This window comes from Antechinus flavipes, chromosome 1 (assembly GCF_016432865.1).
Source record: "Antechinus flavipes isolate AdamAnt ecotype Samford, QLD, Australia chromosome 1, AdamAnt_v2, whole genome shotgun sequence".
Classification (NCBI taxonomy): Eukaryota; Metazoa; Chordata; class Mammalia; order Dasyuromorphia; family Dasyuridae; genus Antechinus; species Antechinus flavipes.
In genome coordinates this window covers 171,024,781-171,038,447 of record NC_067398.1, presented here as the reverse complement: position 1 = coordinate 171,038,447, position 13,667 = coordinate 171,024,781, and positions in this window count along the sequence as shown.

The following is a 13,667-nucleotide window of genomic DNA, read 5'->3' as shown; positions in this document are numbered from 1 at the left end:
TGTGCAGAACTGAATAGTTTTCTTGTTGCACTGGGAGAATTGAATTCAGAAGGTATAAATAACCCGGAAAGAAAAACAAAAATGCAAGCAGTTTATATTCATTTCCCAGTGTTCTTTCTCTGGGTGTAGCTGCTTCTGTCCAGCTTTGAGCAATTAAAACTCTCTTTATCGAAGAGATCCACTTCCATCAGAATACATCCTCAAAGAGTATCGTTGTTGAGGTATATAATGATCTCCTGATTCTGCTCATTTCACTTAGCATCTCAGTTCATGTAAGTCTTGCCAGTCTTCTCTGTATTCATCCTGCTGGTCATTCCTTACAGAACAATAATATTCCATAACATTCATATACCACAATTTACTCAACCATTCTCCAATTGATGGACATCCTTTCATTTTCCAGCTTCCAGCCACTACAAACAGGGCTGCCACAAACATTTTGGCACATACAGGTCCCTTTCCTTTCTTTAGTATCTCTTTGGGGTATAAGCCCAGTAGAAACACTGCTGGATCAAAGGGTATGCACAGTTTGATAACTTTTTGAGCATAGTTCCAAATTGCTCTCCAGAATGGCTGGATGTGTTCACAATTCCACCAACAATGTATCAGTGTCCCTGTTTTCCCACATCCCCTCCAACATTCCCCATTATCTTTCCCTGTCATTCTAGCCAATCTGACAGGTGTGTAGTGATATCTCAGAGTTGTCTTAATTTGCATTTCTCAGATTAATAATGATTCGGAGCATATTTTCATATGTCTATAAATAATTTCAATTTCTTCTTCTGAGAATTGTCTGTTCATATCCTTTGACCATTTATCAATTGGAGAATGGTTTGATTTCTTATAGACTAGAGTCAATTCTCTATATATTTTGGAAATGAGGCCTTTATCAGAACCTTTGATTGCAAAAATGTTTTCCCAGTTTATTGTTTCCCTTCTAATCTTGCCTGCATTTGTTTTGTTTGTACAAAAACTTTTCAATTTGATATAATCAAAATTTTCTATGTTGTGGTCAATAGTGATCTCTAGTTCTTCTTTGCTCATAAATTCCTCCTTCTTCCACAGGTCTGACAGGTAAACTATCCTATGCTCTTCCAATTTATTTATAATCTCATTCTTTATGCCTAGGTCATGAACCCATTTTGACCCTATCTTGGTGTACGGTGTTAAGTGGGGGTCAATGCCTAGTTTCTGCCATACTGATTTCCAATTTTCCCAGCAATTTTTGTCAAATAATGCATTCTTATCCCTGAAACTGGTGTCTTTGGGTTTGTCAAACACTATATTATTAAAGTTATTGGCTGATTTTTCCTTTGAACCTAACCTATTCCATTGATCAACTAGTCTATTTCTTAGCCGATACCAGATGGTTTTAGTAACTGCTGCTTTATAATATAATTTTAGATCTGATACAGCTAGGCCACCTTCATTTGATTTTTTTTTTCATTAATTCCCTTGAAATTCTTGACCTTTTGTTTTTCCATATGAACTTTGTTGTTATTTTTTCTAATTCATCAAAGTAGTTTTTTTGGGAGTCCGATTGGTATAGCACTAAATAAGTAGATTAATTTAGGTAGTATTGTCATCTTTATTATATTTGCTCGCCCAATCCAAGAGCACTTAATATATTTCCAGTTGGTTAGATTAGACTTAATTTGTGTGGAAAGTGTTTTGTAGTTTTGCTCATAAAGTTTCTGATTTTCCCTTGGCAGATAGATTCCTAAATATTTTAAACAATCAGTAGTTACTTTAAATGGAATTTCTTTTTGTAACTCTAACTGTTGGGTTTTGTTAGTGATATATAAGAATGCTGATGACTTATGTGGGTTTATTTTATATCCTGCAATTTTGCTGAAGGTATAGATTGTTTCTAATAACTTTTTGGTAGAATCTCTGGGGTTCTCTAAGTATACCATCATATCATCAGCAAAGAGTGATAATTTGGTTTCCTCATTGCCTATTCTTATTCCTTTAATCTCTTCCTCAACTCTTATTGCCAAAGCTAGCATTACTAATACAATATTAAATAGTAACGGTGATAGTGGGCAACCTTGTTTTACTCCTAATCTTATTGGGAATGGTTGCAGTTTGTCCCCGTTACATATGATACTTACTGCTGGTTTTAAATAGATGCTACTGATTATTTTAAGGAAAAGTCCATTTATTCCTATACTCTCAAGAGTTTTTAATAGGAAAGCATGTTGGACTTTATCAAATGCTTTTTCTGCATCTATTGAGATGATCATATGGTTTTTGTTAATTTGATTACTAATATGGCCAATTATATTGATAGTTTTCCTAGTATTGAACCAGCCCTGCATTCCTGGTATAAATCCTACTTGATCATGGTGTATTATCCTTGGGATGATTTTCTGTAGTCTTTTTGCTAATATCTTATTTAAGATTTTAGCATCAATATTCATTACGGAGATTGGTCTATAATTTTCTTTCTCTGTTTTCAACCTACCTGGTTTAGGTATCAGTACCATGTCTGTGTCATAAAAGGAGTTTGGTAGGACTCCTTCATTCCCTATTTTTTCAAATAGTTTATAAAGCACTGGGGCTAATTGTTCTTTGAATGTTTGGTAGAATTCACATGTAAATCCGTCTGGTCCCAGGGATTTTTTTTTAGGGAGTTGATTAATAGCTTGTTCTATTTCTTTTTCTGAAATGGGACTATTTAAGCAATTTACTTCCTCCTCTAATAATCTGGGAAGCCTATATTTTTGGAGGTAGTCATCCATTTCACTTAGGTTATCAAATTTATTGACATAAAGTTGGGCAAAATAACCCCTTATTATTTCTTTAATTTCCTCTTCATCAGTGGTAAGTTCTCCTTTTTCATTTTTAAGACTGCCAATTTGATTTCCCTCTCTCCTTTTTCAAATCAGATTTACCAAAGGTTTATCAATTTTATTGGTTTTTTCATAAAACCAACTCTTAGTTTTATTTATTAGGTCAATAGTTTTTTTTTTTTTTTACTTTCTATATTATTAATTTTTCCTTTTAATTTTAGAATTTCAACTTTAGTAATTGATTGGGGGTTTTTAATTTGGTCTTTTTCTAACTTTTTAAGTTCCAGGCCCAATTCATTGATCTTCTCTTTTTCTATTTTTTTCAAGTAAGCCTCTAAGGATATAAAATTTCCCCTTATTACTGCTTTGGCTGCATCCCATAAATTTTGATATGATGTCTCATTGTTGTCATTATCTTGAGTGAAATCATTAATTGTGTCTATAATTTGCTGTTTCACCCAATCATTCTTTAAGATGAGATTATTTAGTTTCCAATTACTTTTTAGTCTATTAACACCTAACTTTTTGTTGAATGTAGTTTTTATTGCATTATGATCTGAAAAGACAGCATTTACTATTTCTGCCTTCCTGCATTTAATTTTGAGGTCTTTATGTCCTAATATATGGTAATTTTTGTGTAGGTTCCATGAACTGCTGAGAAGAAAGTATACTCCTTTCTGTCACCATTCAGTTTTCTCCAGAGATCTATCATACCTAATTTTTCTAATATTCTATTTACCTCTTTAATTTCTTTCTTATTTGTTTTGTGATTTGATTTATCTAAATCTGAGAGTGCAAGATTGAGAACTCTCACTATTGTAGTTTTGCTGTCTATTTCTTCTTGCAACTCTTTTAGTTTCTCTTTAAGGAAGTTAGATGCTATACCACTTGGTGCATATATGTTTAATACTGATATTGCTTCATTGTCTATAGTACCCTTAAGCAAGATATAGTTTCCTTCCTTATCTCTTTTAATTAGATCAATCTTTGCTTTTGCTTGATCTGAAATAAGAATGGCTACCCCTGCTTTTTTGACTTCACCTGAAGCATAATTGATTCTGCTCTAGCCTTTTACTATAGGTAGTTTCTTTATGGGTTTTCCTGTCCACTCTTATTTTCCTTGTACTTATTGGGTATTTTCAATATTTCTCTTCCCCCAAATGCTGTAAATTTAAAATTGTATGCTCAGTGTGAGCTGCCTGCTGTGCTCTTGCTGCGCTGCCTGCCCTCAGTTTGTGCCCGATCTAAAAACGTCCCCACCCTCGAGCAAAAACAGACCTTTCCTGGTGAATTTCAAGGATGTTTTCTCTTGGTAATTATTTGTGGGGTTTTTTTCAGTCAAGCATTAACTCCAAGGCTTGTCATGAAATGAATTCTGAGAGCAAATGTGGAGCTTACGCAAATCTGTGCCTCCTCTCCGCCATCTTAGCCAGAAGTCTCTTTAATTCTTTTTCTGCCATAAATTCCTCCCTTCTGCAAAAATCTGAGAAGTAAACTACCCCTTGCTCTCCTGATTTGCTTGTTGTATCATTCTTTATATATAAGTCATGGACCCAGTTTGATCTTATTGTATTATGAAGAGTGAAATGTCCATCTAGGCTGTGTTTCTGAAATATTATTTTCCACTTTTCCCAGCAACTTTTGTGGAATAATACGTTATTACCCAGAAACTTCAGTTTTGAGTTTATCAAACACTAGACTACTACAGTGTCATATCTATCTAATCTATTCCACAGATCCACCACTTTATTTCTAAACCAGTACCATATGGTTTTGATGACTGCTACTTTATAATAAAATTTTAAGTCTGAATACTGGTTGACCACTGTATTATTATTAATAATATTGCTCTTTTGTTCTTTCAGATGGATTTCATTATTTTTTTCTAGCTGTGTAAGATAAATTTTTGGAAGTTTGATTGGTATAGCACAAAATCAGACTAATTTAAGTAGAATTGTCATTTTTGTTACATTAGCTCAGCCTACAGAGGGCAATTGATAATTTTCAATTGTTTTTTTTTTTTTTTTTATTTGTGTGAAATATAGTTTGCAATTCTTTTCATATAATTTCAAGGTTTGTCTTGGAAGTTAGACTCCCAAATATTTTACTTTGTCTATAGTGATTTTAAATGGGATTTATCTATCTCTTACTGCTGGGCTTCATTAGTAAGAGATAGAAATGCTGATTATTTCGGTGGGTTTATTTTATATCCTGCAACTTTGCTAAAACTGTTTATTGCTTCAAGTAGATTTTTAGATAATTCTCTGCGATTTTCTATGTATACCAACATGCCATCCACAAAGACTGATAGTTTTATCTTCTCATTGACTACTCTAATTCCTTTAATTTATTTTTTTTCTTATTGTTAAATCCAAAAGTTTTAGTAAAATATTGAATAATAGTGGTCATAATAGGCATCTTTGTTTCAACCTGTTCTTACTGGGAATATATCTATCTTTTCCCCATTACAAATAATGCTTGTTGATCATTTTAGATAGATATTTACCATTTTAAGAAAATTTCATTTATTTCTATATCTGTGATGTTTTTAATAGAAAAGGGTACTCTATTTTGTCAAAAGTTTTTGTTGCATCTAGTGATTTCTTATGATTATGATTCTTATGAATCTTATGATTATGATTTCTGTTAGCTTTTTTATTGATATGGTCAATTATGCCAAGAATTTTTCTTACATTGACTCAGCCCTGCATTGTTGGTATAAATCCCACTTGGACATAGTGTATTGTCTTGTATTACCTTGCAGATAAGTTGTAGTCATATCTTTGCTAACAATTCATTCAAAGTTTTTGCATCAATATTCCTTAGGTAGATTGGTCTGTACTTTTTAATTATTCTGTTTTGTTTCTTTCTGATTTAGATATCAGCACGATATATGTGTCATAAAAGGAATTTGGCAGGACTCCTTTGATTATTTTTCCAAATACTTTATGTAGTATTGGAAATATTTGTTCTTTAAATGTTTGATAGAATTTACTTGTAAATCTATCTGGCCCTGGAGGGTTTTGTTTTTTGTTTTTTTTTTTTTTTTTTAGGAAGTTCATTGATAGCTTGTTCAATTTCTTTTTTCTAAAATAAAACGATTCAAGTACTTTATTTCCTCTTCTGTTAAGCTGGGACATTTATATTTTTGTAAACATTTATCCATTTCAATTAGATTATCATATTTGTTGGCATTCAATTGGTCAAAATAGATCCTAATTATTGCTTTAATTTCTTCTTCTTTGGTGGTAAATTCATGATTTTCATTTTTAATACTGGTAATTTTTTTCCTTTCTTTTTTCTCATCAAATTAACCAAAGGTTTATCTAATTTGTTCTTGTTTTTTTTTTTTTTTTCCCCACAAAGCCAAGTCTTAGTTTTATTAAGAAATTTTTATTTTCAGTTTTATTAATCTCTCTTTTGAGTTTTATAATCTCTAATTTGTAATTAATTGGGCAGGTTTAAACTTTTTTTAGCTTATTTTTCAAGCTTTTTTTGTTCCATACCCAGATCATAGACCTTCTCTTTCTCTATGTATTCATGTAATTATTTAGAGACACAGCATTTCCTTTAAGAATTGCTTTAACTCCCTCCCATACATTTTGGTATGTTGTTTGATTATTTTCATTTTCTTTAATGTAATTACAGATTATATCTATGATTTGTTATTCAATCCTCTCAGTCTTTAAATTAAATTATATAATTCCCAAATGGATTTTATTCCCCCCCCAGACTTTTATTGAATGTAATTTTTATTGCAACATGATCTGATAAGGAAACATGCATCATTTCTGCCTTTCTGCATTTAATGGTGAGGTTTTCATGTCTAATACATGGTCAATTTGAGTGCAGGTTCCATCTACTCTTGAGAAAAATTATTCCTTTCTATCTTTATTCAATATTCTTTTTGAGGGCTGTCTTATCTAAGTTTTCTAATATTCTATTAACTTTCCTTATTTCTTTCATTTTTTTAATATTTTATTTTATTTTATTTCATAATAACTTTATATTGACAGAATCCATGCCAGGGTAATTTTTTTTTTACAACATTATCCCTTGCACTTGTTTCTATTCCGATTTTTCCCCTCCCTCCCTCCACCCCCTCCCCCAGATGGCAAACAGTCCTATATATGTTGGATATATTGCAGTATATCCTAGATACAATATATGTTTGCAGAACTGAACAGTTGTCTTGTTGCACAGGGAGAATTGGATTCAGAAGGTAAAAATAACCTGGGAAGAAAAACAAAAATGCAGATAGTTCACATTCGTTTCCCAGTATTCTTTCTTTGGGTGTAGCTGCTTCTGTCCATCATTTATCAATTGAAACTCCGTTAGGTCTCTTTGTCAAAGAAATCCACTTCCATCAGAATACATCCTCATACAATATCGTTGTTGAAGTGCATAATGATCTCCTGGTTCTGCTCATTCCACTTAGCATCAGTTCATGTAAGTTTCACCAAGCCTCTCTGGATCCATCCTGTTGGTCATTTCTTACAGAACAATAATATTCCATAACATTCATATACCACAATTTACCCAGTCATTCTCCAATTGATGGGCATCCATTCATTTTCCAGTTTCTAGCCACTACAAACAGGACTGCCACAAACATTTTGGCACACACAGGTCCCTTTCCCTTCTTTAGTATTTCTTTGGGATATAAGCCCAATAGAAACACTGGTGGGTCAAAGGGTATGCACAATTTGATAACTTTTTGGGCATAATTCCAGATTGCTCTCCAGAATAGTTGGATTCATTCACAACTCCACCAACAATGCATTAGTGTCCCAGTTTTCCCGCATCCCCTCCAACATTCATCATTATTTTTTCCTGTCATCTTAGCCAATCTGACAGGTGTGTAGTGGTATCTCAGAATTGTCTTAATTTGCATTTCTCTGATCAATAATGATTTGGAACACTCTTTCATATGAGTGGTAATAGTTTCAATTTCATCCTCTGAAAATTGTCTGTTCATATCCTTTGACCATTTATCAATTGGAGACTGACTTGATTTCTTATAAATTTGAGTCAGTTCTCTATATATTTTGGAAATGAGGCCTTTATTACAATCTTTAACTGTGAAGATGTTTTCCCAGTTTGTTGTTTCCCTTCTAATCTTGTTTGCATTAGTTTTGTTTGTACAAAGGTTTTTAATGTGATGTAATCAAAATTTTCTGTTTTGTGATCAGTATCTTTGGTCACAGATTTCTTTCTCCTCCACAAGTCTAAGAGATAAACTATCCTATGTTCCTCTAATTTATTTATAATCTCGTTCTTTATGCCTAGGTCATGGACCCATTTTGATCTTATCTTGGTATATGGTGTTAAGTGTGGGTCCATGCCTAATTTCTGCCATGCTAATTACCAGTTATCCCAGCAGTTTTTATTAAATAATGAATTCTTATCCCAGAAGTTAGGATCTTTGGGTTTGTCAAACAGTAGACTGCTATAGTTGACTATTCTGTCTTGTGAACCTAACCTTTTCCACTGATCAACTAATCTATTTCTTAGCGAATACCAAATGGTTTTGGTGACTGCTGCTTTATAATATAATTTTAGATCAGATACAGCTAGGCCACCTTCATTTGATTTTTTTTTTCATTAATTCCCTTGAGATTCTCGACTTTTTATTGCTCCATATAAATTTTGTTGTTATTTTTTCTAGATCACTAAAATATTTTCTTGGAAGTCTGATTGGTATAGCACTAAATAAATAGATTAGTTTAGGGAGTATTGTCATCTTTATTATATTCGCTCGGCCGATCCAAGAGCACTTAATATTTTTCCAATTATTTAAGTCTGACTTTATTTGTGTGGAGACTTTTCTGTAATTTTGCTCATATAATTCCTGACTTTCCTTTGGTAGATAGATTCCCAAATATTTTACGGTATCAACAGTTATTCTGAATGGAATTTCTCTTGGTATCTCTTGCTGTTGGGTTTTGTTGGTGATGTATAAAAATGCTGAGGATTTATGGAAATTTATTTTGTAGCCAGCTACTTTGCTAAAATTATGAATTATTTCTAATAGCTTTTTAGTAGAATCTCTGGGGTTCTCTAGATATACCATCATATCATCTGCAAAGAGTGATAGTTTGGTTTCCTCATTGCCTACTCTAATTCCTTTAATATCTTTCTTGACTCTTATTGCCAAGGTTAGTGTTTCTAATATGATATTAAATAATAATGGTGATAGTGGGCAACCTTGCTTCACTCCAGATCTTACTGGGAAAGGTTCCAGTTTTTCCCCATTGCATATGGTGCTTACGGATGGTTTTAAATATGCTCCTGACTATTTTAAGGAGAAGTCCATTTATTCCTATGCTCTCAAGTGTTTTTATTAGGAATGGATGTTGGATTTTATCAAATGCTTTTTCTGCATCTATTGAAATGATCATATGGTTTTTGTTTGTTTGGTTATTGATATAGTCAATTATGCTAATAGTTTTCCTAATATTGAACCAGCCCTGCATTCCTGCTATAAATCCTACTTGGTCATATTGTGTTATCCTAGGGATAATTTTCTGTAATCTTTTTGCTAATGTTTTATTTAAGATTTTAGCATCAATATTCATTGGGGAGATTGGTCTATAATTTCCTTTCTCTGTTTTCAGCCTACCTGGTTTAGGTATCAGTACTATGTCTGTGTCATAAAAGGAGTTTGGTAGGACTCCTTCAATCCCTATTTTTTCAAATAGTTTATTTAGCATTGGAGTTAATTGTTCTTTAAATGTTTGTTAGAATTCACATGTAAATCCATCTGGTCCTGGCGATTTTTTCTTAGGGAGTTGATTGATAGTTTGTTCTATTTCTTTTTCTGAGATGGGACTGTTTAGGATATTTACTTCCTCTGTTAGGTTGGGCAAGCTATATTTTTGGAGGTATTCTTCTATTTCATTTAAGTTGTCGAATTTATTGGCATAAAGTTGGGCAAAGTAACTCCTAATTATTGCTCTAATTTCCTCTTCGTTAGTGGCGAGTTCTCCCTTTTCATTTTTAAGACTAACAATTTGATTTTCCTCTTTCCTTTTTTTATTCAGATTTACTAAAGGTTTGTCTATTTTGTTGTTTTTTTCATAGAACCAACTCTTAGTTTTATTAATTAATTCAATAGTTTTTTTTTAACTTTCAATTTTATTGATCTCTCCTTTATTTTTAGAATTTCAAGTTTAGTGTTTGACTGGGGGTTTTTAATTTGTTTCTTTTCTAGCATTTTTAGTTGCAAGCCCAATTCATTGATCTTTTCTTTCTCTGTTTTATACAAATAGGCCTCTAGAGATATGAAATTTCCCCTTATTACCACTTTGGCTGCATCCCATACATTTTGGTATGATGTCTCATTATTATCGTTTTCTTGGGTGAACCTATTAATTATGTCTATGATTTGCTGTTTCACCCAATCATTCTTTAGTATGAGATTATTTAGTTTCCAATTATTTTTTGGTCTACTTCCTCCTGGATTTTTGTTGAATGTAATTTTCAGTGCATCGTGGTCTGAAAAGGATGCATTTACTATTTCTGCCTTACTTCATTTGAGTTTGAGGTTTTTATGTCCTAATATATGGTGAATTTTTGTATAGCTTCCTTGAACTGCTGCAAAGAAAGTGTACTCCTTTCTGTCTCCATTACATTTTCTCCAGAGATCTATCATATCTAACTTTTCTAGTATTCTATTTACGTCTTTGACTTCTTTCTTATTTATTTTGTGGTTTGATTTATCTAAATCTGAGAGTGCAAGGTTGAGATCTCCCACTATTATAGTTTTGCTGTCTATTTCTTCTTGCAGCTCTCTTAATTTCTCTTTTAAGAATTTAGATGCTACACCACTTGGTGCATATATGTTTAATATTGATATTGCTTCATTATCTATGCTACCCTTTAGCAAGATATAGTGCCCTTCCTTATCTCTTTTAATTAGATCATTTTTTGCTTTAGCTTGATCTGAGGTCAGGATGGCTCCCCCTACTTTTTTGGCTTCACCTGAAGCATAGTACATTTTGCTCCAACCTTTTACCTTTAACCTGCATGTATCTCCCCACTTCAGGTGTGTTTCCTGTAAACAACATATTGTGGGATTCTGGCTTTTAATCCATTCTGCTAACTGCTTCCTCTTTATGGGGGAGTTTACCCCGTTCACATTTATGGTTAGAATGACCAATTCTGTATTACTTGCCATCTTGTTAACCCAGGTTTATGCTTTTCTCCCTTCTTTCCCCTTTAACCCCCTTCCCAGTATTAAGCTTGTGAGCACCACTTGCTTCTCACAGCCCTCCTTTTTAGTATCCCTCCCCCTGCCTTAGAGTTCCTCCCCCTATCTTGCCCCTTTCCCTCCCAGTTTCCGTATTCCCTTCTGCTTAGCTTATTCCTTCCCTTTTCACTTTTCCCTTCTCACTTTTCAATGAGGTGGGAGAAGTTTCACCATAGATTAAATATGTCTAAATTTTTTCTCTTAAAGCCAATTCTGAAGGCAGTAAGATACCCACTATATTCATCCCCCTCGATTCTTTCTCTCAGATATAATAGGTTTCCTTTGACTCTTCATGAGATGTACTACCCCCACTTTACCCTTTTTCTGATACAATGTCTTTCCACATCTAGTTTCTAGAACAAGGTATACATGTATTCTTTATACATCTTTATATCAGAAATATAGTTCCCAAGATTAATCTTTACCTTTTTAGATTTCTCCTGAGTTCTATATTTGTAGATCAAACTTTTTGTTAAGTTCTGGCTTTTTCATCAAAAATAGGTGAAATTCGCTTACTTCGTTGAATGTCCATCTTCTTCCCTGGAAAAAGATGCTCATTCTAGCTAGGTAAGTTATTTTTGGTTGCATACCAAGTTCCTTAGCCTTTTGGAATATCATATTCCAGATCCTTCGATCCTTTAATTTGGATGCTGCTAGATCCTGGGTGATCCTTATTGTGGCTCCTTGATACTTGAATTGGGTTTTTCTAGCCACTTGCAATATTTTTTCCTTTGTCTGAGGGTTCTGGCATTTGGCCACTATATTCCTTGGTATTTTGATTTTAGGATCCCTTTCAGTAGGTGATCGATGAATTCTTTCAATGTCTATTTTACCCTCTGTTTCTATAACTTCTGGGCAGTTGCCTTTGATAATTTCCTGGAAAATAGTGTCCAGGCTCTTCTTTTCATCATGCTTTTCTGGGAGTCCAATGATTCTCAGATTGTCTCTCCTGGATCTGTTTTCCAGGTCTGTTGTCTTCCCCAGAAGGTATTTCATATTCTTTTCCATTGTTTGATTTTTTTGGATTTGTTTGACTGATTCTTCTTGTGTCCTCAAGTCATTCAATTCCAATTGTTCAATTCTGATTTTCAATGAAGTATTTTCTTCACTTTTTAAAATCTTTTTCTGACTGTCCAATTGCGTTCTTTTATTCTGTGGAATTTTTTTCCATTTCAACAATTTTGTTTTTTAGAGAGCTATTTTCTGTTTCCAGTTCACTGATCCTATTTTTCAAGGATTTTATTTCTTTATCCAGTCTCTCTTTAAATGAGTGGGATGACTTCTCCAGCCTCTCTTGGCAAGCCTCCCTCTCCTTTTCCCATTTTTCTTCTTGCTCCCTTGTGAGAGCCTTTTTAATTTCCTGCATGAGATTCATCTATGCTGAGGAACAGATGATCTCCTCCTTTGGGGATTCACCTGGGGACAGTCTGTTTTTAGTCTTCTCAGGATTTAGAGTCTGCTCTCTATTTGTATAGAAGCTATCAAGGGTTAAAGTCCTCTTCAATTTTTTGCTCATTTTGTCAAAGAATCAAAGACAAACTAGCAAAGAAAAAAAGAAAAAAACCCTGACTGGAGTCTTTCTTTGGGGGAGGGGCTGGGTGGTGTTACTGAGCTTCCCCTACAGACTGAGGGGGCAGCAGCGAGGCACTGGCCAGACTCTGCTGCGCCTGCCTCTGAGACTCCGAGAGCGTGCTGAGACACTGTGGGGGAGGGGTGGCCAGGTCCAGAGAGACTCCAGCTGTTCAAGGTTGTATTCTTCAACCCCTGGTGCTTTTAGCTTCTCTGCTGGGCTGCTGACTTGCTGCCAGGGCAAATTATCCAGTCCTATAGCAAAGCTCCCCCCGCAGAGATGGCTTTGATCATACCCCATCCCCTCTCCAGTCTGCTCCCATGCTCTCACTGCCGCTGCCCTCAACCTATGCCCGATCTAAAACCGTCCCCATCCTCGAGCAAAAACAGATCTTTCCTGGAGAGTCTCAAGGATAGCTTCTCTTGGTAACTATTTGTGTTTTTTTTTTTTTTTTTCAGTCAAGCATTAATTCAGAGGCCTGTAATGAAATGGATATTGAGAGAAAACATGGAGCTTACACAGCTATGTGCCTCCTCTCCACCATCTTGGCCGGAAATCTACACCTCCTTATTTCTTTCTTGTTTATTTTGTGGTCAGATATAGCTAATTCTGAGAGGGGGGAGGTTGAGGTCTCCCATAGATATAGTTTTGCTGAATATTTTTTTTCCTGTAACTGACTTAATTTCTCTAAAAATCTGAATGCTGTACTACTTGATACATATTCATTTAATATTGATATTTCCTTCCTTCTCTCTTTTTAATTAAATCTATTTTTTGCTTTTGTTTTTTTTTTCTGAGATCAGGAAAACCTAATTTTTGCTTCAGATGAAGCATAATAAATTCGGCTCCAGTCTTTTACTTTTGCTCTCTATGTATCTCTCTATTTCAAACATATTTCTTATAAACAACATATTATAGAATTCTGTTTTTTAATTCATTCAGCTATTTTTTTTTTTTATGTTTTATGGAAGAATTCATTCCATTCCAATTCACAATTATGATCCCAGCTTTGTATCTCCCTCCATCCTATTTTCTCTCTTGGATATGTTTT